Below are 23898 nucleotides of genomic sequence, written 5' to 3' on the forward strand. Positions count from 1 at the left end.
TTTCAGTAGACATTGAAATGAGGATGCATCTTGCTGCCTTTCCAATGAAGCAAGTTTAATTTAGTAATAGGTGAAAAACCATCCCTACAAAGGTGTTAATCAGAGACTTTGCTTTGTGGACACTTTTCAGAGAACAAATTTGTTAGCATAAAAATAAAGCCAGAAAATGAAGAGCTGTTTAATCACTCAATTGGATTTTTCTGCCAGCATATTTCTTTTTCTCTGCAACCCACTGCTAAATTGTGCTTCCTAGCTGTTTTTATAAAATCACTGAATCAAATCTAACTCTGATTACATCAGAGAAGGCCAGGTACCCTACACCATAACAGGGGGTTTGAAATTTTGACTTGTCTACTTAAAGATCACCAAAATCTGATAACAAGGTCAATTACGTACCTGGGTGGGATTGAACCACCAACCTTTTGGTTAATAGCCGTACACACTAACTAATTGCGCCACAGAGACACATTGCAAAAGTATATACTGACAAGGGCTAATAAGCATTCATCTAAAACGTTTCCTAGAAAAACTTTAAAAAGTCAATAATCTGGAGAGTTTTTGTAAGATGTTTCTTCCATCAACCAACGAAGAAACACATTGGTACTTTCCCATGATGAGTGAGTGCTTCAGGATCTCTTGCACTTACATGTGCAGCAGAGTACAGCAATGGAAGCATGCTGGGCCCATAACCCAGAGGTAGGCAGATTGAAACTATCCTTTGCTATATGCTTTTTTTTTGTTAATTAAAGTAATCCAAAACTGGGATTGATATTTTGGCTCTTTTATTTTTACTTAAAGTACAATAACTTTTACCATTTTAATTTGTTTTAATAGTATATTGACAGTATTGTTTTCTTTCAAAAATCCACTTAATTTTCTTTACCCTATTATTAAAATGGTAATTGACAAAAACAAACTACATTGTCACCAGAAGAGCAATACAAAATGTACAAGTGATATATTAAAATCATCTTTCCAGCTTGAATTTCAATGATGCATTGGGGCAACGATTTTGTGAGAAACATCTTCACCCTTAAATAAAGATTTTCTTAATTCCTTACCTGTGTGCTAATTAGATATCACCTTGTTTTCACATTAAACAGACTTCCACATGAGAAAGCAGCAAGGATGCAGTGGCGTTAATGTTTCCTGGTGTCAACCTGTATTATTTCAGTAGACATTGAAATGAGGATGCATCTTGCTGCCTTTCCAATGAAGCAAGTTTAAATTAGTAATAGGTGAAAAACCATCCTTACAAAGGTGTTAATCAGAGACTTGGCTTTGTGGACACTTTTCAGAGAACAAATTTGTTAGCATAAAAATAAAGCCAGAAAATGAAGAGCTGTTTAATCACTCAATTGGATTTTTCTGCCAGCATATTTTTTTTCTCTGTAACCCACTGCTAAATTGTGCTTCCTAGCTGTTTTTTATAAAATCACTGAATCAAATCTAACTCTGATTACATCAGAGAAGGCCAGGTAGCCTACACAATAAGGGGGGGTTTGAAATTTTGACTTGTCTACTTAAATATCACCAAAATCCGATCACAAGGTCAATTACGTCCCTGGGTGGGATTGAACCACCAACCTTTTGGTTAATAGTCGAACACACTAACCGATCGCGCCACAGAGACACTTTGCAAAAAGTTCATACTGACAAAGGCTAATAAGCATACATCTAGAACGTTTCCTAGAAAAACATTAAAAAATAAATAATCTGGAGAGTTTTTGTAAGATGTTTCTTCCATCAACCAACGAATAAACACATTGGTACTTTCCCATGATGAGTGAGTGCTTCAGGATCTCTTGCACTTACATGTGCAGCAGAGTACTGCAATGGAAGCATGCTGGACCCATAACCCAGAGGTAGGCAGATTGAAACTATCCTTTGCTATATGCATTTTTTTTTGTTAATTTAAGTAATCAAAACTGGGATTGATATTTTTGCTCTTTTATTTTTACTTAAAGTACTATAACTTTTACCATTTTAATTTGTTTTAATAGTATATTGACAGTATAGTTTTCTTTCAAAAATCCACTTAATTTTCTTTACCCTATTATTAAAATGGTAATTGACAAAAAAAACTACATTGTCACCAGAAGAGCAATACAAAATGTACAAGTGATATATTAAAATCATCTTTCCAGCTTGAATTTCAATGATGCATTGGGGCAACAATTTTGTGAGAAACATCTTCACCCTTAAATAAAGATTTTCGTAATTCCTTACCTGTGTGCTAATTAGATATCACCTTGTTTTCACATTAAACAGACTTCCACATGAGAAAGCAGCAAGGATGCAGTGGCGTTAATGTTTCCTGGTTTCAACCTGTATTATTTCAGTAGACATTGAAATGAGGATGCATCTTGCTGCCTTTCCAATGAAGCAAGTTTAATTTAGTAATAGGTGAAAAACCATCCCTACAAAGGTGTTAATCAGAGACTTGGCTTTGTGGACACTTTTCAGAGAACAAATTTGTTAGCATAAAAATAAAGCCAGAAAATGAAGAGCTGTTTAATCACGCAATTTGATTTTTTTGCCAGCATATTTCTTTTTCTCTGCAACCCACTGCTAAATTGTGCTTCCTAGATGTTTTTATAAAATCATTGAATCAAATCTAACTCTGATTACATCAGAGAAGGCCAGGTACCCTACACAATAACAGGGGGTATGAAATTTGACTTGTCTACTTAAAGATCACCAAAATCTGATAACAAGGTCAATTACGTCCCTGGGTGGGATTGAACCACCAACCTTTTGGTTAATAGCCGTACACACTAACTGATTGCGCCACAGAGACACTTTGCAAAAGTACATACTGACAAATGCTAATAAGCATTCATCTAAAACGTTTCCTAGAAAAACTTAAAAAAGTCAATAATCTGGAGAGTTTTTGTAAGATGTTTCTTCTATCAACCAACGAAGAAACACATTGGTACTTTCCCATGATGAGTGAGTGCTTCAGGATCTCTTGCACTTACATGTGCAGCAGAGTACAGCAATGGAAGCATGCTGGGCCCATAACCCAGAGGTAGGCAGATTGAAACTATCCTCTGCTATATGCATTTTTTTTTGTTAATTAAAGTAATCCAAAACTGGGATTGATATTTTGGCTCTTTTATTTTTACTTAAAGTACAATAACTTTTACCATTTTAATTTGTTTTAATAGTATATTGACAGTATTGTTTTCTTTCAAAAATCCACTTAATTTTCTTTACCCTATTATTAAAATGGTAATTGACAAAAACAAACTACATTGTCACCAGAAGAGCAATACAAAATGTACAAGTGATATATTAAAATCATCTTTCCAGCTTGAATTTCAATGATGCATTGGGGCAACGATTTTGTGAGAAACATCTTCACCCTTAAATAAAGATTTTCTTAATTCCTTACCTGTGTGCTAATTAGATATCACCTTGTTTTCACATTAAACAGACTTCCACATGAGAAAGCAGCAAGGATGCAGTGGCGTTAATGTTTCCTGGTGTCAACCTGTATTATTTCAGTAGACATTGAAATGAGGATGCATCTTGCTGCCTTTCCAATGAAGCAAGTTTAATTTAGTAATAGGTGAAAAACCATCCTTACAAAGGTGTTAATCAGAGACTTGGCTTTGTGGACACTTTTCAGAGAACAAATTTGTTAGCATAAAAATAAAGCCAGAAAATGAAGAGCTGTTTAATCACTCAATTGGATTTTTCTGCCAGCATATTTTTTTTCTCTGCAACCTACCGCTAAATTGTGCTTCCTAGCTGTTTTTATAAAATCACTGAATCAAATCTAACTCTGATTACATCAGGGAAGGCCAGGTACCCACACCATAACCGGGGGTTTGAAATTTTGACTTGTCTACTTAAATATCACCAAAATCTGATCACAAGGTCAATTACATCCCTGGGTGGGATTGAACCACCAACCTTTTGGTTAATAGCCAAACACACTAACCGATTGCGCCACAGAGACACTTTGCAAAAAGTTCATACTGACAAAGGCTAATAAGCATTCATCTAGAACGTTTCCTAGAAAAACTTTAAAAAGTCAATAATCTGGAGAGTTTTTGTAAGATGTTTCTTCCATCAACCAACGAAGAAACACATTGGTACTTTCCCATGATGAGTGAGTGCTTCAGGATCTCTTGCACTTACATGTGCAGCAGAGTACTGCAATGGAAGCATGCTGGGCCGATAACCCAGAGGTAGGCAGATTGAAACTACCCTCTGCTATATGCATTTTTTTTTTATTAAAGTAATCCAAAATTGGGATTGATATTTTAGCTCTTTTATTTTTACTTAAAGTACAATAACTTTTACCATTTTAATTTGTTTAATAGTATATTGACAGTATTGTTTTCTTTCAAAAATCCACTTAATTTTCTTTACCCTATTATTAAAATGGTAATTGACAAAAACAAACTACATTGTCACCAGAAGAGCAATACAAAATGTACAAGTGATATATTAAAATCATCTTTCCAGCTTGAATTTCAATGATGCATTGGGGCAACGATTTTGTGAGAAACATCTTCACCCTTAAATAAAGATTTTCTTAATTCCTTACCTGTATGCTAATTAGATATCACCTTGTTTTCACATTAAACAGACTTCCACATGAGAAAGCAGCAAGGATGCAGTGGCGTTAATGTTTCCTGGTGTCAACCTGTATTATTTCAGTAGATATTGAAATGACGATGCATCTTGCTGCCTTTCCAATGAAGCAAGTTTAATTTAGTAATAGGTGAAAAACCATCCCTACAAAGGTGTTAATCAGATACTTGGCTTTGTGGACACTTTTCAGAGAACAAATTTGTTAGCATAAAAATAAAGCCAGAAAATGAAGAGCTGTTTAATCACTCAATTGGATTTTTTTGCCAGCATATTTCTTTTTCTCTGCAACCCACTGCTAAATTGTGCTTCCTAGCTGTTTTTTTTTATAAAATCACTTAATCAAATCTAACTCTGATTACATCAGAGAAGGCCAGGTACCCTACACCACAAGAGGGGGTTTGAAATTTTGACTTGTCTACTTAAAGATCACCAAAATCTGATAACAAGGTAAATTACGTCCCTGGGTGGGATTGAACCACCAACCTTTTGGATAATAACCGAACACGCTAACTGATTGCGCCACAGTGACACTTTGCAAACTTACATTCTGACAAACGCTAATAAGCATTCATCTAGAACGTTTCCTAGAAAAGCTTTAAAAAGTCAATAATCTGGAGAGTTTTTGTAAGATGTTTCTTCCATCAATCAACGAAGAACATTCAAGCTGATTTCTTGCAGCAGCTGGGCACTGTAACAGCTCCAGAGCTGCTCTGTAAGGCAACTAAAAGGGTGTGGGCCCTGCAGCACTACCTGTAGTTCGCATTGTGCGTTGGAAGGCACAAAGTAAGCAGACGGGAGAAGTCAGGATAGTGCGCAAGGGCATAGAAAGGAGCGGCTCAAGAAAAGAGAAGTGGAAACAGACAGCAAACTAGGCTGGAGAGAGACCTGAGACAAAGAGATCTGAATTATATGAGAGCCGACCAGGGGAAACACAAATTATGCAGTCGAGTTTCCCACATTTGGGGAAATCGCTGGAGCAGCACACACAGAGTGCAATGGGTGAGCCTTGCCCTGGGAGAAGCACCTTCATGATCATAGTATCTCACCTGGCAGGTAAGTAGGAGTTGGGCAAGAGCTGAGGAGGGTCGCTGCTCGGGCACCCCCCTGTCAAGTGAAGGAGATCCAACTGAGGCAGCACAAGAGAACTCTCGAAAGAAGAACAAGGCTAGAGGAAGATCTGAGACACAGAAATCTGGCTTTTACCAGAGCTGACCAGAGGAAAGCACAAACACAGTCCCCCTCTACCACAAATAATGCAGTCGAGTTTCCCACATTTGGGGAAATCACAGGGGTCAGCATACCCAGAATGCAATGAATGAACCTCACCCTGGGAGAACAATCTTCATGACCATGGTATCTCCTATGCAAAATAAGTATGATTTGGGATAGGGCTGGGGAGGGCCGCTGCTCAGGCACATCTCTGTCAAGTAAAGGAGATTCAACTGAGGCAGCACAAGGGAACTCTCATCTGGGGACAACAACTGCAGGGAGAACACATATTTTCAGATGAACATGGGAGGGCAGAAGGCTGCCTAATACTGAAGCACCCCCAAACAACAAACCAAATGCAACAACTAGTACAAGCATTCCTGGGGGAAGGCCTGCAGCAGATGGATTTGCATATGGTGATGTCATCCAAGCAGTGGGTCAAAGTTGGCTTCAACCCTCGTCTGCATATGAAAAGAGAAAAGGGGCGTGCAGGGCATGGCGGCCTTTTGCGGCGCTTGGATGACCCCTAGTTCGCATTAAACACCTCCACCCTACTTCGGTGTGGGGCTCATGTTGGCTATGCCCCAGCCCATGAAGCATTCAAGCTGATTACTTGCAGCAGCTGGGCACTGTAATAGCTCCAGAGCTGCTATGTAAGGCAAGTAAAAGGGTGTGGGCCCTGCAGCACTACCTGTAGTTCGCATTGTGCATTGGAAGGCACAAAGTAAGCAGATGGGAGAAGTCAAGATAATGCGCAAGGGCATAGAAGGGAGCGGCTCAAGAAAAGAGAAGTTTAAACAGACAGCAAACTAGGCTGGAGAGAGACCTGAGACAAACAGATCTGAATTATACGAGAGCTGACCAGGGGAAACACAAATTATGCAGTCAAGTTTCCCACATTTGGGGAAATCGCAGGAGCAGCACACCCAGAGTGCAATGGGTGAGCCTTGCCCTGGGAGAAGCACCTTCATGATCATAGTATCTCACTTGGCAGGTAAGTAGGAGTTGGGCTTGAGCTGGGGAGGGTTGATGCTAGGGCACCCCCCTGTCAAGTGAAGGAGATCCAACTGAGGCAGCACAAGGGAACTCTCGAAAGAAGAACAAGGCTAGAGGAAGATCTGAGACAAATAAATCTGACTTTTACCAGAGCTGACCAGAGGAAAGCACAAACACAGTCCCCCACTACCACAAATAATGCAGTCGAGTTTCCCACATTTGGGGAAATCATAGGAGTCAGCATACCCAGAATGCAATGAATGAACCTCACCCTGGGAGAACAATCTTCATGACCATGGTATCTCCTATGCAAAATAAGTATGATTTGGGATAGAGCTGGGGAGGGCCGCTGCTCAGGCACATCTCTGTCAAGTAAAGGAGATTCAACTGAGGCAGCACAAGGGAACTCTCATCTGGGGACAACAACTGCTGGGAGAACACATATTTTCAGATGAACATGAGAGGGCAGAAGGCTGCCTAATACTGAAGCACCCCCAAACAACAAACCAAATGCAACAACTAGTACAAGCATTCCTGGGGGAAGGCCTACAGCAGATGGATTTGCATATGGTGATGTCATCCAAGCAGTGGGTCAAAGTTGGCTTCAACCCTCGTCTGCATATGAAAAGAAAAAAGGGATGTGCAGGGCATGGCGTCCTTTTGTGGCGCTTGGATGACCCCTAATTCACATTAAACATCTCCACCCTCCTTCGGTGTGGGGCTCATGTTGGCTATGCCCCAGCCCCTGAAGCATTCAAGATGATTTCTTGCAGCAGCTGGGCACTGTAACAGCTCCAGAGCTGTTCTGTAAAGCATGTAAAAGGGTGTGGGCCCTGCAGCACTACCTGTAGTATGCATTGTGCGTTGGAAGGCACAAAGTAAGCAGACGGGAGAGGTCAGGATAGTGCGCAAGGGCATAGAAGGGAGCGGCTCAAGAAAAGAGAAGTGGAAACAGACAGCAAACTAGGCTGGAGAAAGACCTGAGACAAAGAGATCTGAATTATACGAGAGCCGACCAGAGGAAACACAAATTATGCAGTCAAGTTTCCCACATTTGGGGAAATCGCAGGAGCGGCACACCCAGAGTGCAATGGGTGAGCCTTGCCCTGGGAGAAGCACCTTCCTGATCATAGTATCTCACCTGGCAGGTAAGTAGGAGTTGGGCTAGAGCTGGGGAGGGTCGCTGCTCGGGCACCCCCCTGTCAAGTGAAGGAGATCCAACTGAGGCAGCACAAGGGAACTCTCGAAACAAGAACAAGGCTAGAGGAAGATCTGAGACAAAGAAATCTGACTTTTACCAGAGCTGAGCAGAGGAAAGCACAAACACAGTCCCCCACTACCACAAATAATGCAGTCGAGTTTCCCACATTTGGGGAAATCACAGGGGTCAGCATACCCAGAATGCAATGAATGAACCTCACCCTGGGAGAACAATCTTCATGACCATGGTATCTCCTATGCAAAATAAGTATGATTTGGGATAGGGCTGGGGAGGGCCGCTGCTCAGGCACATCTCTGTCAAGTAAAGGAGATTCAACTGAGGCAGCACAAGGGAACTCTCATCTGGGGACAACAACTGCAGGGAGAACACATATTTTCAGATGAACATGGGAGGGCAGAAGGCTGCCTAATACTGAAGCACCCCCAAACAACAAACCAAATGCAACAACTAGTGCAAGCATTCCTGGGGGAAGGCCTGCAGCAGATTGATTTGCATATGGTAATGCCATCCAAGCAGTGGGTCAAAGTTGGCTTCAACCCTCGTCTGCATATGAAAAGAGAAAAGGGGCATGCAGGGCATGGCGGCCTTTTGCGGCGCTTGGGTGACCCTTAGTTCGCATTAAACACCCCCACCCTCCTTCGGTGTGGGGCTCATGTTGGCAATGCCCCAGCCCCTGAAGCATTCAAGCTGATTTCTTGCAGCAGCTGGGCACTGTAACAGCTCCAGAGCTGCTCTGTGAGGCAAGTAAAAGGGTGTGGGCCCTGCAGCACTACCTGTAGTTTGCATTGTGTGTTGGAAGGCACAAAGTAAGCAGACGGGAGAAGTCAGGATAGTGCGCAAGGGCATAGAAGGGAGCGGCTCAAGAAAAGAGAAGTGGAAACAGACAGCAAACTAGGCTGGAGAGAGACCTGAGACAAAGAGATCTGAATTATACGAGAGCCGACCAGGGGAAACACAAATTATGCAGTCAAGTTTCCCACATTTGGGGAAATCACAGGGGCAGCACACCCAGAGTGCAATGGGTGAGCCTTGCCCTGGGAGAAGCACCTACATGATCATAGTATCTCACCTGGCAGGTAAGTAGGAGTTGGGCTAGAGCTGCGAAGGGTCGCTGCTCGGGCACCCCCCTGTCAAGTGAAGGAGATCCAACTGAGGCAGCACAAGGGAACTCTCGAAAGAGGAACAAGGCTAGAGGAAGATCTGAGACAAAGAAATCTGATTTTTACCAGAGTTGACCAGAAGAAAGCACAAACACAGTCCCCCACTACCACAAATAATGCAGTTGAGTTTCCCACATTTGGGGAAATCACAGGGGTCAGCATACCAAGAATGCAATGAATGAACCTCACCCTGGGAGAACAATCTTCATGACCATGGTATCTCCTATGCAAAATAAGTATGATTTGGGATAGGGCTGGGGAGGGCCGCTGCTCAGGCACATCTCTGTCAAGTAAAGGAGATTCAACTGAGGCAGCACAAGGGAACTCTCATCTGGGGACAACAACTGCAGGGAGAACACATATTTTCAGATGAACATGGGAGGGCAGAAGGCTGCCTAATACTGAAGCACCCCCAAACAACAAACCAAATGCAACAACTAGTGCAAGCATTCCTGGGGGAAGGCCTGCAGCAGATGGTTTTGCATATGGTGATGTCATCCAAGCAGTGGGTCAAAGTTGGCTTCAACCCTCGTCTGCATATGAAAAGAAAAAAGGGATGTGCAGGGCATGGCGTCCTTTTGTGGCGCTTGGATGACCCCTAATTCGCATTAAACATCTCCACCCTCCTTCGGTGTGGGGCTCATGTTGGCTATGCCCCAGCCCCTGAAGCATTCAAGATGATTTCTTGCAGCAGCTGGGCACTGTAACAGCTCCAGAGCTGCTCTGTAAAGCATGTAAAAGGGTGTGGGCCCTGCAGCACTACCTGTAGTATGCATTGTGCGTTGGAAGGCACAAAGTAAGCAGACGGGAGAGGTCAGGATAGTGCGCAAGGGCATAGAAGGGAGCGGCTCAAGAAAAGAGAAGTGGAAACAGACAGCAAACTAGGCTGGAGAAAGACCTGAGACAAAGAGATCTGAATTATATGAGAGCCGACCAGAGGAAACACAAATTATGCCGTCAAGTGTCCCACATTTGGGGAAATCGCAGGAGCAGCACACCCAGAGTGCAATGGGTGAGCCTTGCCCTGGGAGAAGCACCTTCCTGATCATAGTATCTCACCTGGCAGGTAAATAGGAGTTGGGCTAGAGCTGGGGAGGGTCGCTGCTCGTGCACCCCCCTGTCAAGTGAAGGAGATCCAACTGAGGCAGCACAAGGGAACTCTCGAAAGAAGAACAAGGCTAGAGGAAGATCTGAGACAAAGAAATCTGACTTTTACCAGAGCTGACCAGAGGAAAGCACAAACACAGTCCCCCACTACCACAAATAATGCAGTTGAGTTTCCCACATTTGGGGAAATCACAGGGGTCAGCATACCCAGAATGCAATGAATGAACCTCACCCTGGGAGAACAATCTTCATGACCATGGTATCTCCTATGCAAAATAAGTATGATTTGGGATAGGGCTGGGGAGGGCCGCTGCTCAGGCACATCTCTGTCAAGTAAAGGAGATTCAACTGAGGCAGCACAAGGGAACTCTCATCTGGGGACAACAACTGCAGGGAGAACACATATTTTCAGATGAACATGGGAGGGCAGAAGGCTGCCTAATACTGAAGCACCCCCAAACAACAAACCAAATGCAACAACTAGTGCAAGCATTCCTGGGGGAAGGCCTGCAGCAGATTGATTTGCATATGGTAATGCCATCCAAGCAGTGGGTCAAAGTTGGCTTCAACCCTCGTCTGCATATCAAAAAAGAGAAAAGGGGCGTGCAGGGCATGGCGGCCTTTTGCGGCGCTTGGATGACCTCTAGTTCGCATTAAACACCTCCACCCTCCTTCGGTGTGGGGCTCATGTTGGCTATGCCCCAGCCCCTGAAGCATTCAAGCTGATTTCTTGCAGCAGCTGGGCACTGTAACAGCTCCAGAGCTGCTCTGTAAGGCAAGTAAAAGGGTGTGGGCCCTGCAGCACTACCTGTAGTTTGCATTGTGCATTGGAAGGCACAAAGTAAGCAGACGGGAGAAGTCAGGATAGTGCGCAAGGGCATAGAAGGGAGCGGCTCAAGAAAAGAGAAGTGGAAACAGACAGCAAACTTTACTGGAGAGAGACCTGAGACAAAGAGATCTGAATTATACGAGAGCCGACCAGGGGAAACACAAATTATGCAGTCAAGTGTCCCACATTTGGGGAAATTGCAGGAGCAGCACACCCAGAGTGCAATGGGTGAGCCTTGCCCTGGGAGTAGCACCTTCATGATCATAGTATCTCACCTGGCAGGTAAGTAGGAGTTGGACTAGAGCTGGGGAGGGTCGCTGCTCGGGCACCCCCCTGTCAAGTGAAGGAGATCCAACTGAGGCAGCACAAGGGAACTCTTGAAAGAGGAACAAGGCTAGAGGAAGATCTGAGACAAAGAAATCTGACTTTTACCAGAGCTGACCAGAGGAAAGCACAAACACAGTCCCCCCCTACCACAAATAATGCAGTCGAGTTTCCCACATTTGGGGAAATCACAGGGGTCAGCATACCCAGAATGCAATGAATGAACCTCACCCTGGGAGAACAATCTTTATGACCATGGTATCTCCTATGCAAAATAAGTATGATTTGGGATAGGGCTGGTGAGGGCCGCTGCTCAGGCACATCTCTGTCAAGTAAAGGAGATTCAACTGAGGCAGCACAAGGGAACTCTCATCTGGGGACAACAACTGCAGGGAGAACACATATTTTCAGATGAACATGGGAGGGCAGAAGGCTGCCTAATACTGAAGCACCCCCAAACAACAAACCAAATGCAACAACTAGTACAAGCATTCCTGGGGGAAGGCCTGCAGCAGATGGATTTGCATATGGTGATGTCATCCAAGCAGTGGGTCAAAGTTGGCTTCAACCCTCGTCTGCATATGAAAAGAGAAAAGGGGCGTGCAGGGCATGGCGGCCTTTTGCGGCGCTTGGATGACCCCTAGTTCGCATTAAACACCTCCACCCTACTTCGGTGTGGGGCTCATGTTGGCTATGCCCCAGCCCATGAAGCATTCAAGCTGATTACTTGCAGCAGCTGGGCACTGTAATAGCTCCAGAGCTGCTCTGTAAGGCAAGTAAAAGGGTGTGGGCCCTGCAGCACTACCTGTAGTTCGCATTGTGCATTGGAAGGCACAAAGTAAGCAGATGGGAGAAGTCAAGATAATGCGCAAGGGCATAGAAGGGAGCGGCTCAAGAAAAGAGAAGTTGAAACAGACAGCAAACTAGGCTGGAGAGAGACCTGAGACAAACAGATCTGAATTATACGAGAGCTGACCAGGGGAAACACAAATTATGCAGTCAAGTTTCCCACATTTGGGGAAATCGCAGGAGCAGCACACCCAGAGTGCAATGGGTGAGCCTTGCCCTGGGAGAAGCACCTTCATGATCATAGTATCTCACTTGGCAGGTAAGTAGGAGTTGGGCTTGAGCTGGGGAGGGTTGATGCTAGGGCACCCCCCTGTCAAGTGAAGGAGATCCAACTGAGGCAGCACAAGGGAACTCTCGAAAGAAGAACAAGGCTAGAGGAAGATCTGAGACAAATAAATCTGACTTTTACCAGAGCTGACCAGAGGAAAGCACAAACACAGTCCCCCACTACCACAAATAATGCAGTCGAGTTTCCCACATTTGGGGAAATCATAGGAGTCAGCATACCCAGAATGCAATGAATGAACCTCACCCTGGGAGAACAATCTTCATGACCATGGTATCTCCTATGCAAAATAAGTATGATTTGGGATAGAGCTGGGGAGGGCCGCTGCTCAGGCACATCTCTGTCAAGTAAAGGAGATTCAACTGAGGCAGCACAAGGGAACTCTCATCTGGGGACAACAACTGCTGGGAGAACACATATTTTCAGATGAACATGGGAGGGCAGAAGGCTGCCTAATACTGAAGCACCCCCAAACAACAAACCAAATGCAACAACTAGTACAAGCATTCCTGGGGGAAGGCCTACAGCAGATGGATTTGCATATGGTGATGTCATCCAAGCAGTGGGTCAAAGTTGGCTTCAACCCTCGTCTGCATATGAAAAGAAAAAAGGGATGTGCAGGGCATGGCGTCCTTTTGTGGTGCTTGGATGACCCCTAATTCACATTAAACATCTCCACCCTCCTTCGGTGTGGGGCTCATGTTGGCTATGCCCCAGCCCCTGAAGCATTCAAGATGATTTCTTGCAGCAGCTGGGCACTGTAACAGCTCCAGAGCTGTTCTGTAAAGCATGTAAAAGGGTGTGGGCCCTGCAGCACTACCTGTAGTATGCATTGTGCATTGGAAGGCACAAAGTAAGCAGACGGGAGAGGTCAGGATAGTGCGCAAGGGCATAGAAGGGAGCGGCTCAAGAAAAGAGAAGTGGAAACAGACAGCAAACTAGGCTGGAGAAAGACCTGAGACAAAGAGATCTGAATTATACGAGAGCCGACCAGAGGAAACACAAATTATGCAGTCAAGTTTCCCACATTTGGGGAAATCGCAGGAGCGGCACACCCAGAGTGCAATGGGTGAGCCTTGCCCTGGGAGAAGCACCTTCCTGATCATAGTATCTCACCTGGCAGGTAAGTAGGAGTTGGGCTAGAGCTGGGGAGGGTCGCTGCTCGGGCACCCCCCTGTCAAGTGAAGGAGATCCAACTGAGGCAGCACAAGGGAACTCTCGAAACAAGAACAAGGCTAGAGGAAGATCTGAGACAAAGAAATCTGACTTTTACCAGAGCTGAGCAGAGGAAAGCACAAACACAGTCCCCCACTACCACAAATAATGCAGTCGAGTTTCCCACATTTGGGGAAATCACAGGGGTCAGCATACCCAGAATGCAATGAATGAACCTCACCCTGGGAGAACAATCTTCATGACCATGGTATCTCCTATGCAAAATAAGTATGATTTGGGATAGGGCTGGGGAGGGCCGCTGCTCAGGCACATCTCTGTCAAGTAAAGGAGATTCAACTGAGGCAGCACAAGGGAACTCTCATCTGGGGACAACAACTGCAGGGAGAACACATATTTTCAGATGAACATGGGAGGGCAGAAGGCTGCCTAATACTGAAGCACCCCCAAACAACAAACCAAATGCAACAACTAGTGCAAGCATTCCTGGGGGAAGGCCTGCAGCAGATTGATTTGCATATGGTAATGCCATCCAAGCAGTGGGTCAAAGTTGGCTTCAACCCTCGTCTGCATATGAAAAGAGAAAAGGGGCGTGCAGGGCATGGCGGCCTTTTGCGGCGCTTGGGTGACCCTTAGTTCGCATTAAACACCCCCACCCTCCTTCGGTGTGGGGCTCATGTTGGCAATGCCCCAGCCCCTGAAGCATTCAAGCTGATTTCTTGCAGCAGCTGGGCACTGTAACAGCTCCAGAGCTGCTCTGTGAGGCAAGTAAAAGGGTGTGGGCCCTGCAGCACTACCTGTAGTTTGCATTGTGTGTTGGAAGGCACAAAGTAAGCAGACGGGAGAAGTCAGGATAGTGCGCAAGGGCATAGAAGGGAGCGGCTCAAGAAAAGAGAAGTGGAAACAGACAGCAAACTAGGCTGGAGAGAGACCTGAGACAAAGAGATCTGAATTATACGAGAGCCGACCAGGGGAAACACAAATTATGCAGTCAAGTTTCCCACATTTGGGGAAATCACAGGGGCAGCACACCCAGAGTGCAATGGGTGAGCCTTGCCCTGGGAGAAGCACCTACATGATCATAGTATCTCACCTGGCAGGTAAGTAGGAGTTGGGCTAGAGCTGCGAAGGGTCGCTGCTCGGGTACCCCCCTGTCAAGTGAAGGAGATCCAACTGAGGCAGCACAAGGGAACTCTCGAAAGAGGAACAAGGCTAGAGGAAGATCTGAGACAAAGAAATCTGATTTTTACCAGAGTTGACCAGAAGAAAGCACAAACACAGTCCCCCACTACCACAAATAATGCAGTTGAGTTTCCCACATTTGGGGAAATTACAGGGGTCAGCATACCCAGAATGCAATGAATGAACCTCACCCTGGGAGAACAATCTTCATGACCATGGTATCTCCTATGCAAAATAAGTATGATTTGGGATAGGGCTGGGGAGGGCCGCTGCTCAGGCACATCTCTGTCAAGTAAAGGAGATTCAACTGAGGCAGCACAAGGGAACTCTCATCTGGGGACAACAACTGCAGGGAGAACACATATTTTCAGATGAACATGGGAGGGCAGAAGGCTGCCTAATACTGAAGCACCCCCAAACAACAAACCAAATGCAACAACTAGTGCAAGCATTCCTGGGGGAAGGCCTGCAGCAGATGGTTTTGCATATGGTGATGTCATCCAAGCAGTGGGTCAAAGTTGGCTTCAACCCTCGTCTGCATATGAAAAGAAAAAAGGGATGTGCAGGGCATGGCGTCCTTTTGTGGCGCTTGGATGACCCCTAATTCGCATTAAACATCTCCACCCTCCTTCGGTGTGGGGCTCATGTTGGCTATGCCCCAGCCACTGAAGCATTCAAGATGATTTCTTGCAGCAGCTGGGCACTGTAACAGCTCCAGAGCTGCTCTGTAAAGCATGTAAAAGGGTGTGGGCCCTGCAGCACTACCTGTAGTATGCATTGTGCGTTGGAAGGCACAGAGTAAGCAGACGGGAGAGGTCAGGATAGTGCGCAAGGGCATAGAAGGGAGCGGCTCAAGAAAAGAGAAGTGGAAACAGACAGCAAACTAGGCTGGAGAAAGACCTGAGACAAAGAGATCTGAATTATATGAGAGCCGACCAGAGGAAACACAAATTATGCCGTCAAGTGTCCCACATTTGGGGAAATCGCAGGAGCAGCACACCCAGAGTGCAATGGGTGAGCCTTGCCCTGGGAGAAGCACCTTCCTGATCATAGTATCTCACCTGGCAGGTAAATAGGAGTTGGGCTAGAGCTGGGGAGGGTCGCTGCTCGTGCACCCCCCTGTCAAGTGAAGGAGATCCAACTGAGGCAGCACAAGGGAACTCTCGAAAGAAGAACAAGGCTAGAGGAAGATCTGAGACAAAGAAATCTGACTTTTACCAGAGCTGACCAGAGGAAAGCACAAACACAGTCCCCCACTACCACAAATAATGCAGTTGAGTTTCCCACATTTGGGGAAATCACAGGGGTCAGCATACCCAGAATGCAATGAATGAACCTCACCCTGGGAGAACAATCTTCATGACCATGGTATCTCCTATGCAAAATAAGTATGATTTGGGATAGGGCTGGGGAGGGCCGCTGCTCAGGCACATCTCTGTCAAGTAAAGGAGATTCAACTGAGGCAGCACAAGGGAACTCTCATCTGGGGACAACAACTGCAGGGAGAACACATATTTTCAGATGAACATGGGAGGGCAGAAGGCTGCCTAATACTGAAGCACCCCCAAACAACAAACCAAATGCAACAACTAGTGCAAGCATTCCTGGGGGAAGGCCTGCAGCAGATTGATTTGCATATGGTAATGCCATCCAAGCAGTGGGTCAAAGTTGGCTTCAACCCTCGTCTGCATATCAAAAAAGAGAAAAGGGGCGTGCAGGGCATGGCGGCCTTTTGCGGCGCTTGGATGACCTCTAGTTCGCATTAAACACCTCCACCCTCCTTCGGTGTGGGGCTCATGTTGGCTATGCCCCAGCCCCTGAAGCATTCAAGCTGATTTCTTGCAGCAGCTGGGCACTGTAACAGCCCCAGAGCTGCTCTGTAAGGCAAGTAAAAGGGTGTGGGCCCTGCAGCACTACCTGTAGTTTGCATTGTGCATTGGAAGGCACAAAGTAAGCAGACGGGAGAAGTCAGGATAGTGTGCAAGGGCATAGAAGGGAGCGGCTCAAGAAAAGAGAAGTGGAAACAGACAGCAAACTATACTGGAGAGAGACCTGAGACAAAGAGATCTGAATTATACGAGAGCCGACCAGGGGAAACACAAATTATGCAGTCAAGTGTCCCACATTTGGGGAAATTGCAGGAGCAGCACACCCAGAGTGCAATGGGTGAGCCTTGCCCTGGGAGTAGCACCTTCATGATCATAGTATCTCACCTGGCAGGTAAGTAGGAGTTGGGCTAGAGCTGGGGAGGGTCGCTGCTCGGGCACCCCCCTGTCAAGTGAAGGAGATCCAACTGAGGCAGCACAAGGGAACTCTTGAAAGAGGAACAAGGCTAGAGGAAGATCTGAGACAAAGAAATCTGACTTTTACCAGAGCTGACCAGAGGAAAGCACAAACACAGTCCCCCACTACCACAAATAATGCAGTCGAGTTTCCCACATTTGGGGAAATCACAGGGGTCAGCATACCCAGAATGCAATGAATGAACCTCACCCTGGGAGAACAATCTTCATGACCATGGTATCTCCTATGCAAAATAAGTATGATTTGGGATAGGGCTGGTGAGGGCCGCTGCTCAGGCACATCTCTGTCAAGTAAAGGAGATTCAACTGAGGCAGCACAAGGGAACTCTCATCTGGGGACAACAACTGCAGGGAGAACACATATTTTCAGATGAACATGGGAGGGCAGAAGGCTGCCTAATACTGAAGCACCCCCAAACAACAAACCAAATGCAACAACTAGTACAAGCATTCCTGGGGGAAGGCCTGCAGCAGATGGATTTGCATATGGTGATGTCATCCAAGCAGTGGGTCAAAGTTGGCTTCAACCCTCATCTGCATATGAAAAGAGAAAAGGGGCGTGCAGGGCATGGCGGCCTTTTGCGGCGCTTGGATGACCCCTAGTTCGCATTAAACACCTCCACCCTCATTCGGTGTGGGGCTCATGTTGGCTATGCCCCAGCCCCTGAAGCATTCAAGCTGATTTCTTGCAGCAGCTGGGCACTGTAACAGCTCCAGAGTTGCTCTGTAAGTCAAGTAAAAGGGTGTGGGCCCTGCAGCACTACCTGTAGTTCGCATTGTGCGTTGGAAGGCACAAAGTAAGCAGACGGGAGAAGTCAGGATAGTGCGCAAGGGCATAGAAGGGAGCGGCTCAAGAAAAGAGAAGTGGAAACAGACAGCAAACTAGGCTGGAGAGAGACCTGAGACAAAGAGATCTGAATTATATGAGAGCCGACCAGGGGAAACACAAATTATGCAGTCAAGTTTCCCACATTTGGGGAAATCAAAGGGGCAGCACACCCAGAGTGCAATGGGTGAGCCTTGCCCTGGGAGAAGCACCTACATGATCATAGTATCTCACCTGGCAGGTAAGTAGGAGTTGGGCTAGAGCTGGGGAGGGTCGCTGCTCGGGCACCCCCCTGTCAAGTGAAGGAGATCCAACTGAGGCAGCACAAGGGAACTCTCGAAAGAAGAACAAGGCTAGAGGAAGATCTGAGACAAAGAAATCTGACTTTTACCAGAGCTGACCAGAGGAAAGCACAAACACAGTCCCCCACTACCACAAATAATGCAGTCGAGTTTCCCACATTTGGGGAAATCACAGGGGTCATCATACCCAGAATGCAATGAATGAACCTCACCCTGGGAGAACAATCTTCATGACCATGATATCTCCTATGCAAAATAAGTATGATTTGGGATAGGGCTGGGGAGGGCCGCTGCTCAGGCACATCTCTGTCAAGTAAAGGCGATTCAACTGAGGCAGCACAAGGGAACTCTCATCTGGGGACAACAACTGCAGGGAGAACACATATTTTCAGATGAACATGGGAGGGCAGAAGGCTGCCTAATACTGAAGCACCCCCAAACAACAAACCAAATGCAACAACTAGTGCAAGCATTCCTGGGGGAAGGCCTGCAGCAGATGGATTTGCATATGGTGATGTCATCCAAGCAGTGGGTCAAAGTTGGCTTCAACCCTCGTCTGCATATGAAAAGAAAAAAGGGATGTGCAGGGCATGGCGGCCTTTTGCGGCGCTTGCATGACCCCTAATTCGCATTAAACACCTCCACCCTCCTTCGGTGTGGGGCTCATGTTGGCTATGCCCCAGCACCTGAAGCATTCAAGCTGATTTCTTGCAGCAGTTGGCACTGTAACAGCTCAAGAGCTGCTCTGTAAGGCAACTAAAAGGGTGTGGGCCCAGCAGCACTACCTGTAGTTCGCATTGTGCGTTGGAAGGCACAAAGTAAGCAGACGGGAGAAGTCAGGATAGTGCGCAAGGGCATAGAAGGGAGCGGTTCAAGAAAAGAGAAGTGGAAACAGACAGCAAACTAGGCTGGAGAGAGACCTGAGACAAAGAGATCTGAATTATACGAGAGCCGACCAGAGGAAACACAAATTATGCAGTCAAGTGTCCCACATTTGGGGAAATCGCAGGAGCAGCACACCCAGAGTGCAATGGGTGAGCCTTGCCCTGGGAGAAGCACCTTCCTGATCATAGTATCTCACCTGGCAGGTAAGTAGGAGTTGGGCTAGAGCTGGGGAGGGTCGCTGCTCGGGCACCCCCCTGTCAAGTGAAGGAGATCCAACTGAGGCAGCACAAGGGAACTCTCGAAAGAAGAACAAGGCTAGAGGAAGATCTGAGACAAAGAAATCTGACTTTTACCAGAGCTGACCAGAGGAAAGCACAAACACAGTCCCCCTCTACCACAAATAATGCAGTCGAGTTTTCCACATTTGGGGAAATCACAGGGGTCATCATACCCAGAATGCAATGAATGAACCTCACCCTGGGAGAACAATCTTCATGACCATGATATCTCCTATGCAAAATAAGTATGATTTCGGATAGGGCTGGGGAGGGCCGCTGCTCAGGCACATCTCTGTCAAGTAAAGGCGATTCAACTGAGGCAGCACAAGGGAACTCTCATCTGGGGACAACAACTGCAGGGAGAACACATATTTTCAGATGAACATGGGAGGGCAGAAGGCTGCCTAATACTGAAGCACCCCCAAACAACAAACCAAATGCAACAACTAGTACAAGCATTCCTGGGGGAAGGCCTGCAGCAGATGGATTTGCATATGGTGATGTCATCCAAGCAGTGGGTCAAAGTTGGCTTCAACCCTCGTCTGCATATGAAAAGAAAAAAGGGATGTGCAGGGCATGGCGTCCTTTTGTGGCGCTTGGATGACCCTTAATTCGCATTAAACATCTCCACCCTCCTTCGGTGTGGGGCTCATGTTGGCTATGCCCCAGCCCGTGAAGCATTCAAGATGATTTCGTGCAGCAGCTGGGCACTGTAACAGCTCCAGAGCTGTTCTGTAAAGCATGTAAAAGGGTGTGGGCCCTGCAGCACTACCTGTAGTATGCATTGTGCGTTGGAAGGCACAAAGTAAGCAGACGGGAGAGGTCAGGATAGTGCGCAAGGGCATAGAAGGGAGCGGCTCAAGAAAAGAGAAGTGGAAACAGACAGCAAACTAGGCTGGAGAAAGACCTGAGACAAAGAGATCTGAATTATATGAGAGCCGACCAGAGGAAACACAAATTATGCAGTCAAGTGTCCCACATTTGGGGAAATCGCAGGAGCAGCACACCCAGAGTGCAATGGGTGAGCCTTGCCTTGGGAGAAGCACCTTCCTGATCATAGTATCTCACCTGGCAGGTAAGTAGGAGTTGGGCTAGAGCTGGGGAGGGTCGCTGCTCGTGCACCCCCCTGTCAAGTGAAGGAGATCCAACTGAGGCAGCACAAGGGAACTCTCGAAAGAAGAACAAGGCTAGAGGAAGATCTGAGACAAAGAAATCTGACTTTTACCAGAGCTGACCAGAGGAAAGCACAAACACAGTCCCCCACTACCACAAATAATGCAGTCGAGTTTCCCACATTTGGGGAAATCACAGGGGTCAGCATACCCAGAATGCAATGAATGAACCTCACCCTGGGAAAACAATCTTCATGACCATGGTATCTCCTATGCAAAATAAGTATGATTTGAGATAGGGCTGGGGAGGGCCGCTGCTCAGGCACATCTCTGTCAAGTAAAGGAGATTCAACTGAGGCAGCACAAGGGAACTCTCATCTGGGGACAACAACTGCAGGGAGAACACATATTTTCAGATGAACATGGGAGGGCAGAAGGCTGCCTAATACTGAAGCACCCCCAAACAACAAACCAAATGCAACAACTAGTGCAAGCATTCCTGGGGGAAGGCCTGCAGCAGATTGATTTGCATATGGTAATGCCATCCAAGCAGTGGGTCAAAGTTGGCTTCAACTCTCGTCTGCATATGAAAAGAGAAAAGGGGCGTGCAGGGCATGGCGGCCTTTTGCGGCGCTTGGATGACCCCTAGTTCGCATTAAACACCTCCACCCTCCTTCGGTGTGGGGCTCATGTTGGCTATGCCCCAGCCCCTGAAGCATTCAAGCTGATTTCTTGCAGCAGCTGGGCACTGTAACAGCCCCAGAGCTGCTCTGTAAGGCAAGTAAAAGGGTGTGGGCCCTGCAGTACTACCTGTAGTTTGCATTGTGCATTGGAAAGCACAAAGTAAGCAGACGGGAGAAGTCAGGATAGTGCGGAGGGCTGGGTCAGTTGATTGTGGGCGAGTTTGTAAGCCATTGGCGGTGGCAGCGGGTATCGGCTCAGAGGCAGTAGCGGGCATTGGCTAAGGGTCATGGGCAGGATTCGGCGGACATTATGGCTGTAGTGCCTCACTAGCCACTGACCTCACCGCACGCCACTGTGGGACAGATGTAACATGCAGAGAGAGGTAGATTTGGGAGGGGGAATGTCCTAGCATAACTGTTAATTGCAGTGTAATACTGTAATTCAGCTGTGCAGCATTTGTGGCTAAATGTCAAAGAAGCCAGTATTTACCCTGCATGCAAAACAATAAATGTATTTGAACATACCTCCCAACTATCCCAATTTTTGCAGGACAGTCACTTTTTTGGGGAATGTCCAGCTAACCCAAACACCCCCCCCCCCCTTCCCATGGGGAAGGGGGTGGATGGGGGGTGGAAGGCTCCCTGTAGCTTGTTGCTCTGCAAATATGCACATTGTGGGTAATTCAGACCTGATCGCTAGGGTGTGTTTTTTGCATCCCTGTAATCAGGTAGTTGTCGCCTACAGCGGAAGGGAAAATTTGCTGTGCAGGTGTGTGATCACATGTGCACAAGAGCTGCACAGCTCAGCACTTACTCAGCCATTGAGGTGACGTCACAAATCCTCCCACAAAACGCCGGGTCCCTCCAGTGTTTTTCCGGACACTCCCTAGACACATTCAGTTGCCACCCACACAAACACCCTCTTCTTGTCAATCTTCTTGTGATCTCCGGGCCGTCGCACTTACGCATTGTGGCGCATACGCATGTGCAATGCAAACCAGATTGCCCGCTGGGTGAAAATAAATTGAAGCGATCTGGTCTGAATAAGCCTCAATCTCTATTCACGGGAGACAGAGGGGCTGGGGCATGGCCAGCAGCTCACAGAGCACCTATAATGACAAAAATGGGAGACATGGCTCATGATCGCGATATACCTGCGAAGGTACGCCCTCTACTGATTGACAGGCAGAGGCATTCGTATTTTCTGCGGGGCACCCGGAGAAAATGTAGGCACATGCACAGGATGGACCCTGCGTATATGCCCCCATCCTCTTCATAGTTTTTGCGGTTGGAACGCGTATTACGATCCAAACTGAATTAGGCCCTATGTCTTATATACACGAGCAGTGTGAAAACATCAATCGATGGGGGTAATTCCAAGTTGATCGCAGCAGGAATTTTGTTAGCAGTTGGGCAAAACCATGTGTACTGCAGGGGAGGCAGATATAACATGTGCAGAAAGAGTTAGATTTGGGTGAGTTATTTTGTTTCTGTGCAGGGTAAGCCCCACACATTAATGCCCTTTGGAACATATTATGTCACTCACCACAATATCTGTGATACACTATGCCCTACAGTAAAGCTTCTAATTACTTTTACAAAAACTGCTCAATGCCAAGAGTTTCACGTGCTGGGTGTCATGCTCATTGCCAGGGGTTTCACTCTCTGGGTGTCATGCTCATTGCCAGGGGGAACGCAGTAGGGGGTGTTATATAGTAAGCACCACTATGGCATAGTATATAGCATTATATATATTGTGAGCACTGGTGATGTTGAGTGCAGTAGAGCTGCTGCTGGGTAATTACAATTTACTACAACCACCAATATATTCTGCTGCACTATATATATGCAAAGCTAATTCTGCTGGGTAATTACAATTGACTACAACCACCAATATATTCTGCTGCACTATATCTATATTTGCAAAGCTAATTCTGCTGGGTAATTACAATTGACTACAACCACCAATATATTCTGCTGCACTATATCTATATATGAAAAGCTAATTCTGCTGAGTAATTACAATTGACTACAACCACCAATATATTCTGCTGCACTATATCTATATATGCAAAGCTAATTCTGCTGGGTAATGCAAATTGAAACATTATTGCATAGTATGTGATTTTTAAGTACTTTTTTAAAGTTTTGAATGATATAGACCCAGTTTAATCTTTGTGGAATGCCTGGTTGTTGTTTTTAAGGTAATTTATTGCCTGGCATTTGAGGGGGTGGGGTGTGGTTACAGATTTCAATTATTGGTTTCACTTGTAATAGTCTTCTACTTAAGTCCAATGGTGTAGGCTGTGCAAAGCCGTTTGGCTGTGCATTTATTGATCCAAGCGTGCATTTTTATCAAAGCGTGATAAAATTGACACATAACAGCAGCGTTCAATCAGCGTTAATTTATCTTCAGCTGATATCGATTGTGAATTGACGTTTCTTCTCTTCTTGTCACCTACAGGTAATTACAATTGACTACAACCACCAATATATTCTGCTGCACTATATCTATATATGCAAAGCTAATTCTGCTGGGTAATGCAAATTGAAACATTATCGCA

The 23898-nt window shown here is 46.2% G+C and overlaps 27 non-coding genes and 2 pseudogenes across 27 annotated transcripts; all 29 read right to left on the reverse strand.

Annotated features, from left to right (window-relative positions):
* Positions 1 to 3893: 3893 nt before the first annotated feature.
* Positions 3894 to 3967, reverse strand: TRNAN-AUU (transfer RNA asparagine (anticodon AUU)). The gene has a single exon. It is a non-coding gene; the product is annotated as a tRNA-Asn (tRNA).
* Positions 3968 to 5527: 1560 nt separating this feature from the next.
* Positions 5528 to 5669, reverse strand: LOC135007808 (U1 spliceosomal RNA; annotated as a pseudogene).
* A 152-nt stretch (positions 5670 to 5821) lies between these two features.
* On the reverse strand, positions 5822 to 5985 carry LOC135007700 (U1 spliceosomal RNA). Its single transcript, XR_010207626.1, has one exon. It is a non-coding gene; the product is annotated as a U1 spliceosomal RNA (small nuclear RNA).
* A 671-nt stretch (positions 5986 to 6656) lies between these two features.
* LOC135007791 (U1 spliceosomal RNA) lies at positions 6657 to 6819 on the reverse strand. The gene has a single exon (XR_010207713.1). It is a non-coding gene; the product is annotated as a U1 spliceosomal RNA (small nuclear RNA).
* Positions 6820 to 6971: 152 nt separating this feature from the next.
* LOC135007726 (U1 spliceosomal RNA) lies at positions 6972 to 7135 on the reverse strand. The gene has a single exon (XR_010207651.1). It is a non-coding gene; the product is annotated as a U1 spliceosomal RNA (small nuclear RNA).
* Positions 7136 to 7806: 671 nt separating this feature from the next.
* On the reverse strand, positions 7807 to 7969 carry LOC135007753 (U1 spliceosomal RNA). Its single transcript, XR_010207677.1, has one exon. It is a non-coding gene; the product is annotated as a U1 spliceosomal RNA (small nuclear RNA).
* Positions 7970 to 8121: 152 nt separating this feature from the next.
* On the reverse strand, positions 8122 to 8285 carry LOC135007679 (U1 spliceosomal RNA). Its single transcript, XR_010207606.1, has one exon. It is a non-coding gene; the product is annotated as a U1 spliceosomal RNA (small nuclear RNA).
* A 671-nt stretch (positions 8286 to 8956) lies between these two features.
* Positions 8957 to 9119, reverse strand: LOC135007800 (U1 spliceosomal RNA). The gene has a single exon (XR_010207722.1). It is a non-coding gene; the product is annotated as a U1 spliceosomal RNA (small nuclear RNA).
* A 152-nt stretch (positions 9120 to 9271) lies between these two features.
* LOC135007736 (U1 spliceosomal RNA) lies at positions 9272 to 9435 on the reverse strand. Its single transcript, XR_010207660.1, has one exon. It is a non-coding gene; the product is annotated as a U1 spliceosomal RNA (small nuclear RNA).
* Positions 9436 to 10106: 671 nt separating this feature from the next.
* On the reverse strand, positions 10107 to 10269 carry LOC135007823 (U1 spliceosomal RNA). Its single transcript, XR_010207737.1, has one exon. It is a non-coding gene; the product is annotated as a U1 spliceosomal RNA (small nuclear RNA).
* Positions 10270 to 10421: 152 nt separating this feature from the next.
* Positions 10422 to 10585, reverse strand: LOC135007671 (U1 spliceosomal RNA). Its single transcript, XR_010207598.1, has one exon. It is a non-coding gene; the product is annotated as a U1 spliceosomal RNA (small nuclear RNA).
* Positions 10586 to 11258: 673 nt separating this feature from the next.
* LOC135007781 (U1 spliceosomal RNA) lies at positions 11259 to 11421 on the reverse strand. Its single transcript, XR_010207704.1, has one exon. It is a non-coding gene; the product is annotated as a U1 spliceosomal RNA (small nuclear RNA).
* A 152-nt stretch (positions 11422 to 11573) lies between these two features.
* Positions 11574 to 11737, reverse strand: LOC135007715 (U1 spliceosomal RNA). Its single transcript, XR_010207640.1, has one exon. It is a non-coding gene; the product is annotated as a U1 spliceosomal RNA (small nuclear RNA).
* A 671-nt stretch (positions 11738 to 12408) lies between these two features.
* Positions 12409 to 12571, reverse strand: LOC135007792 (U1 spliceosomal RNA). The gene has a single exon (XR_010207714.1). It is a non-coding gene; the product is annotated as a U1 spliceosomal RNA (small nuclear RNA).
* Positions 12572 to 12723: 152 nt separating this feature from the next.
* Positions 12724 to 12887, reverse strand: LOC135007727 (U1 spliceosomal RNA). Its single transcript, XR_010207652.1, has one exon. It is a non-coding gene; the product is annotated as a U1 spliceosomal RNA (small nuclear RNA).
* Positions 12888 to 13558: 671 nt separating this feature from the next.
* On the reverse strand, positions 13559 to 13721 carry LOC135007754 (U1 spliceosomal RNA). Its single transcript, XR_010207678.1, has one exon. It is a non-coding gene; the product is annotated as a U1 spliceosomal RNA (small nuclear RNA).
* A 152-nt stretch (positions 13722 to 13873) lies between these two features.
* Positions 13874 to 14037, reverse strand: LOC135007680 (U1 spliceosomal RNA). The gene has a single exon (XR_010207607.1). It is a non-coding gene; the product is annotated as a U1 spliceosomal RNA (small nuclear RNA).
* A 671-nt stretch (positions 14038 to 14708) lies between these two features.
* LOC135007801 (U1 spliceosomal RNA) lies at positions 14709 to 14871 on the reverse strand. The gene has a single exon (XR_010207723.1). It is a non-coding gene; the product is annotated as a U1 spliceosomal RNA (small nuclear RNA).
* Positions 14872 to 15023: 152 nt separating this feature from the next.
* LOC135007737 (U1 spliceosomal RNA) lies at positions 15024 to 15187 on the reverse strand. Its single transcript, XR_010207661.1, has one exon. It is a non-coding gene; the product is annotated as a U1 spliceosomal RNA (small nuclear RNA).
* A 671-nt stretch (positions 15188 to 15858) lies between these two features.
* LOC135007824 (U1 spliceosomal RNA) lies at positions 15859 to 16021 on the reverse strand. Its single transcript, XR_010207738.1, has one exon. It is a non-coding gene; the product is annotated as a U1 spliceosomal RNA (small nuclear RNA).
* A 152-nt stretch (positions 16022 to 16173) lies between these two features.
* Positions 16174 to 16337, reverse strand: LOC135007672 (U1 spliceosomal RNA). Its single transcript, XR_010207599.1, has one exon. It is a non-coding gene; the product is annotated as a U1 spliceosomal RNA (small nuclear RNA).
* Positions 16338 to 17010: 673 nt separating this feature from the next.
* Positions 17011 to 17173, reverse strand: LOC135007783 (U1 spliceosomal RNA). Its single transcript, XR_010207705.1, has one exon. It is a non-coding gene; the product is annotated as a U1 spliceosomal RNA (small nuclear RNA).
* Positions 17174 to 17325: 152 nt separating this feature from the next.
* On the reverse strand, positions 17326 to 17489 carry LOC135007681 (U1 spliceosomal RNA). Its single transcript, XR_010207608.1, has one exon. It is a non-coding gene; the product is annotated as a U1 spliceosomal RNA (small nuclear RNA).
* A 692-nt stretch (positions 17490 to 18181) lies between these two features.
* Positions 18182 to 18323, reverse strand: LOC135007818 (U1 spliceosomal RNA; annotated as a pseudogene).
* A 152-nt stretch (positions 18324 to 18475) lies between these two features.
* LOC135007738 (U1 spliceosomal RNA) lies at positions 18476 to 18639 on the reverse strand. The gene has a single exon (XR_010207662.1). It is a non-coding gene; the product is annotated as a U1 spliceosomal RNA (small nuclear RNA).
* A 670-nt stretch (positions 18640 to 19309) lies between these two features.
* LOC135007767 (U1 spliceosomal RNA) lies at positions 19310 to 19472 on the reverse strand. The gene has a single exon (XR_010207690.1). It is a non-coding gene; the product is annotated as a U1 spliceosomal RNA (small nuclear RNA).
* A 152-nt stretch (positions 19473 to 19624) lies between these two features.
* LOC135007743 (U1 spliceosomal RNA) lies at positions 19625 to 19788 on the reverse strand. Its single transcript, XR_010207667.1, has one exon. It is a non-coding gene; the product is annotated as a U1 spliceosomal RNA (small nuclear RNA).
* Positions 19789 to 20459: 671 nt separating this feature from the next.
* LOC135007777 (U1 spliceosomal RNA) lies at positions 20460 to 20622 on the reverse strand. Its single transcript, XR_010207700.1, has one exon. It is a non-coding gene; the product is annotated as a U1 spliceosomal RNA (small nuclear RNA).
* A 152-nt stretch (positions 20623 to 20774) lies between these two features.
* LOC135007707 (U1 spliceosomal RNA) lies at positions 20775 to 20938 on the reverse strand. Its single transcript, XR_010207633.1, has one exon. It is a non-coding gene; the product is annotated as a U1 spliceosomal RNA (small nuclear RNA).
* Between the last annotated feature and the right edge of the window lie 2960 nt (positions 20939 to 23898).

The sequence above is a fragment of the Pseudophryne corroboree genome, unplaced genomic scaffold (genome assembly GCF_028390025.1).
Source record: "Pseudophryne corroboree isolate aPseCor3 unplaced genomic scaffold, aPseCor3.hap2 scaffold_221, whole genome shotgun sequence".
In the NCBI taxonomy this organism is placed as follows: domain Eukaryota; kingdom Metazoa; phylum Chordata; class Amphibia; order Anura; family Myobatrachidae; genus Pseudophryne; species Pseudophryne corroboree.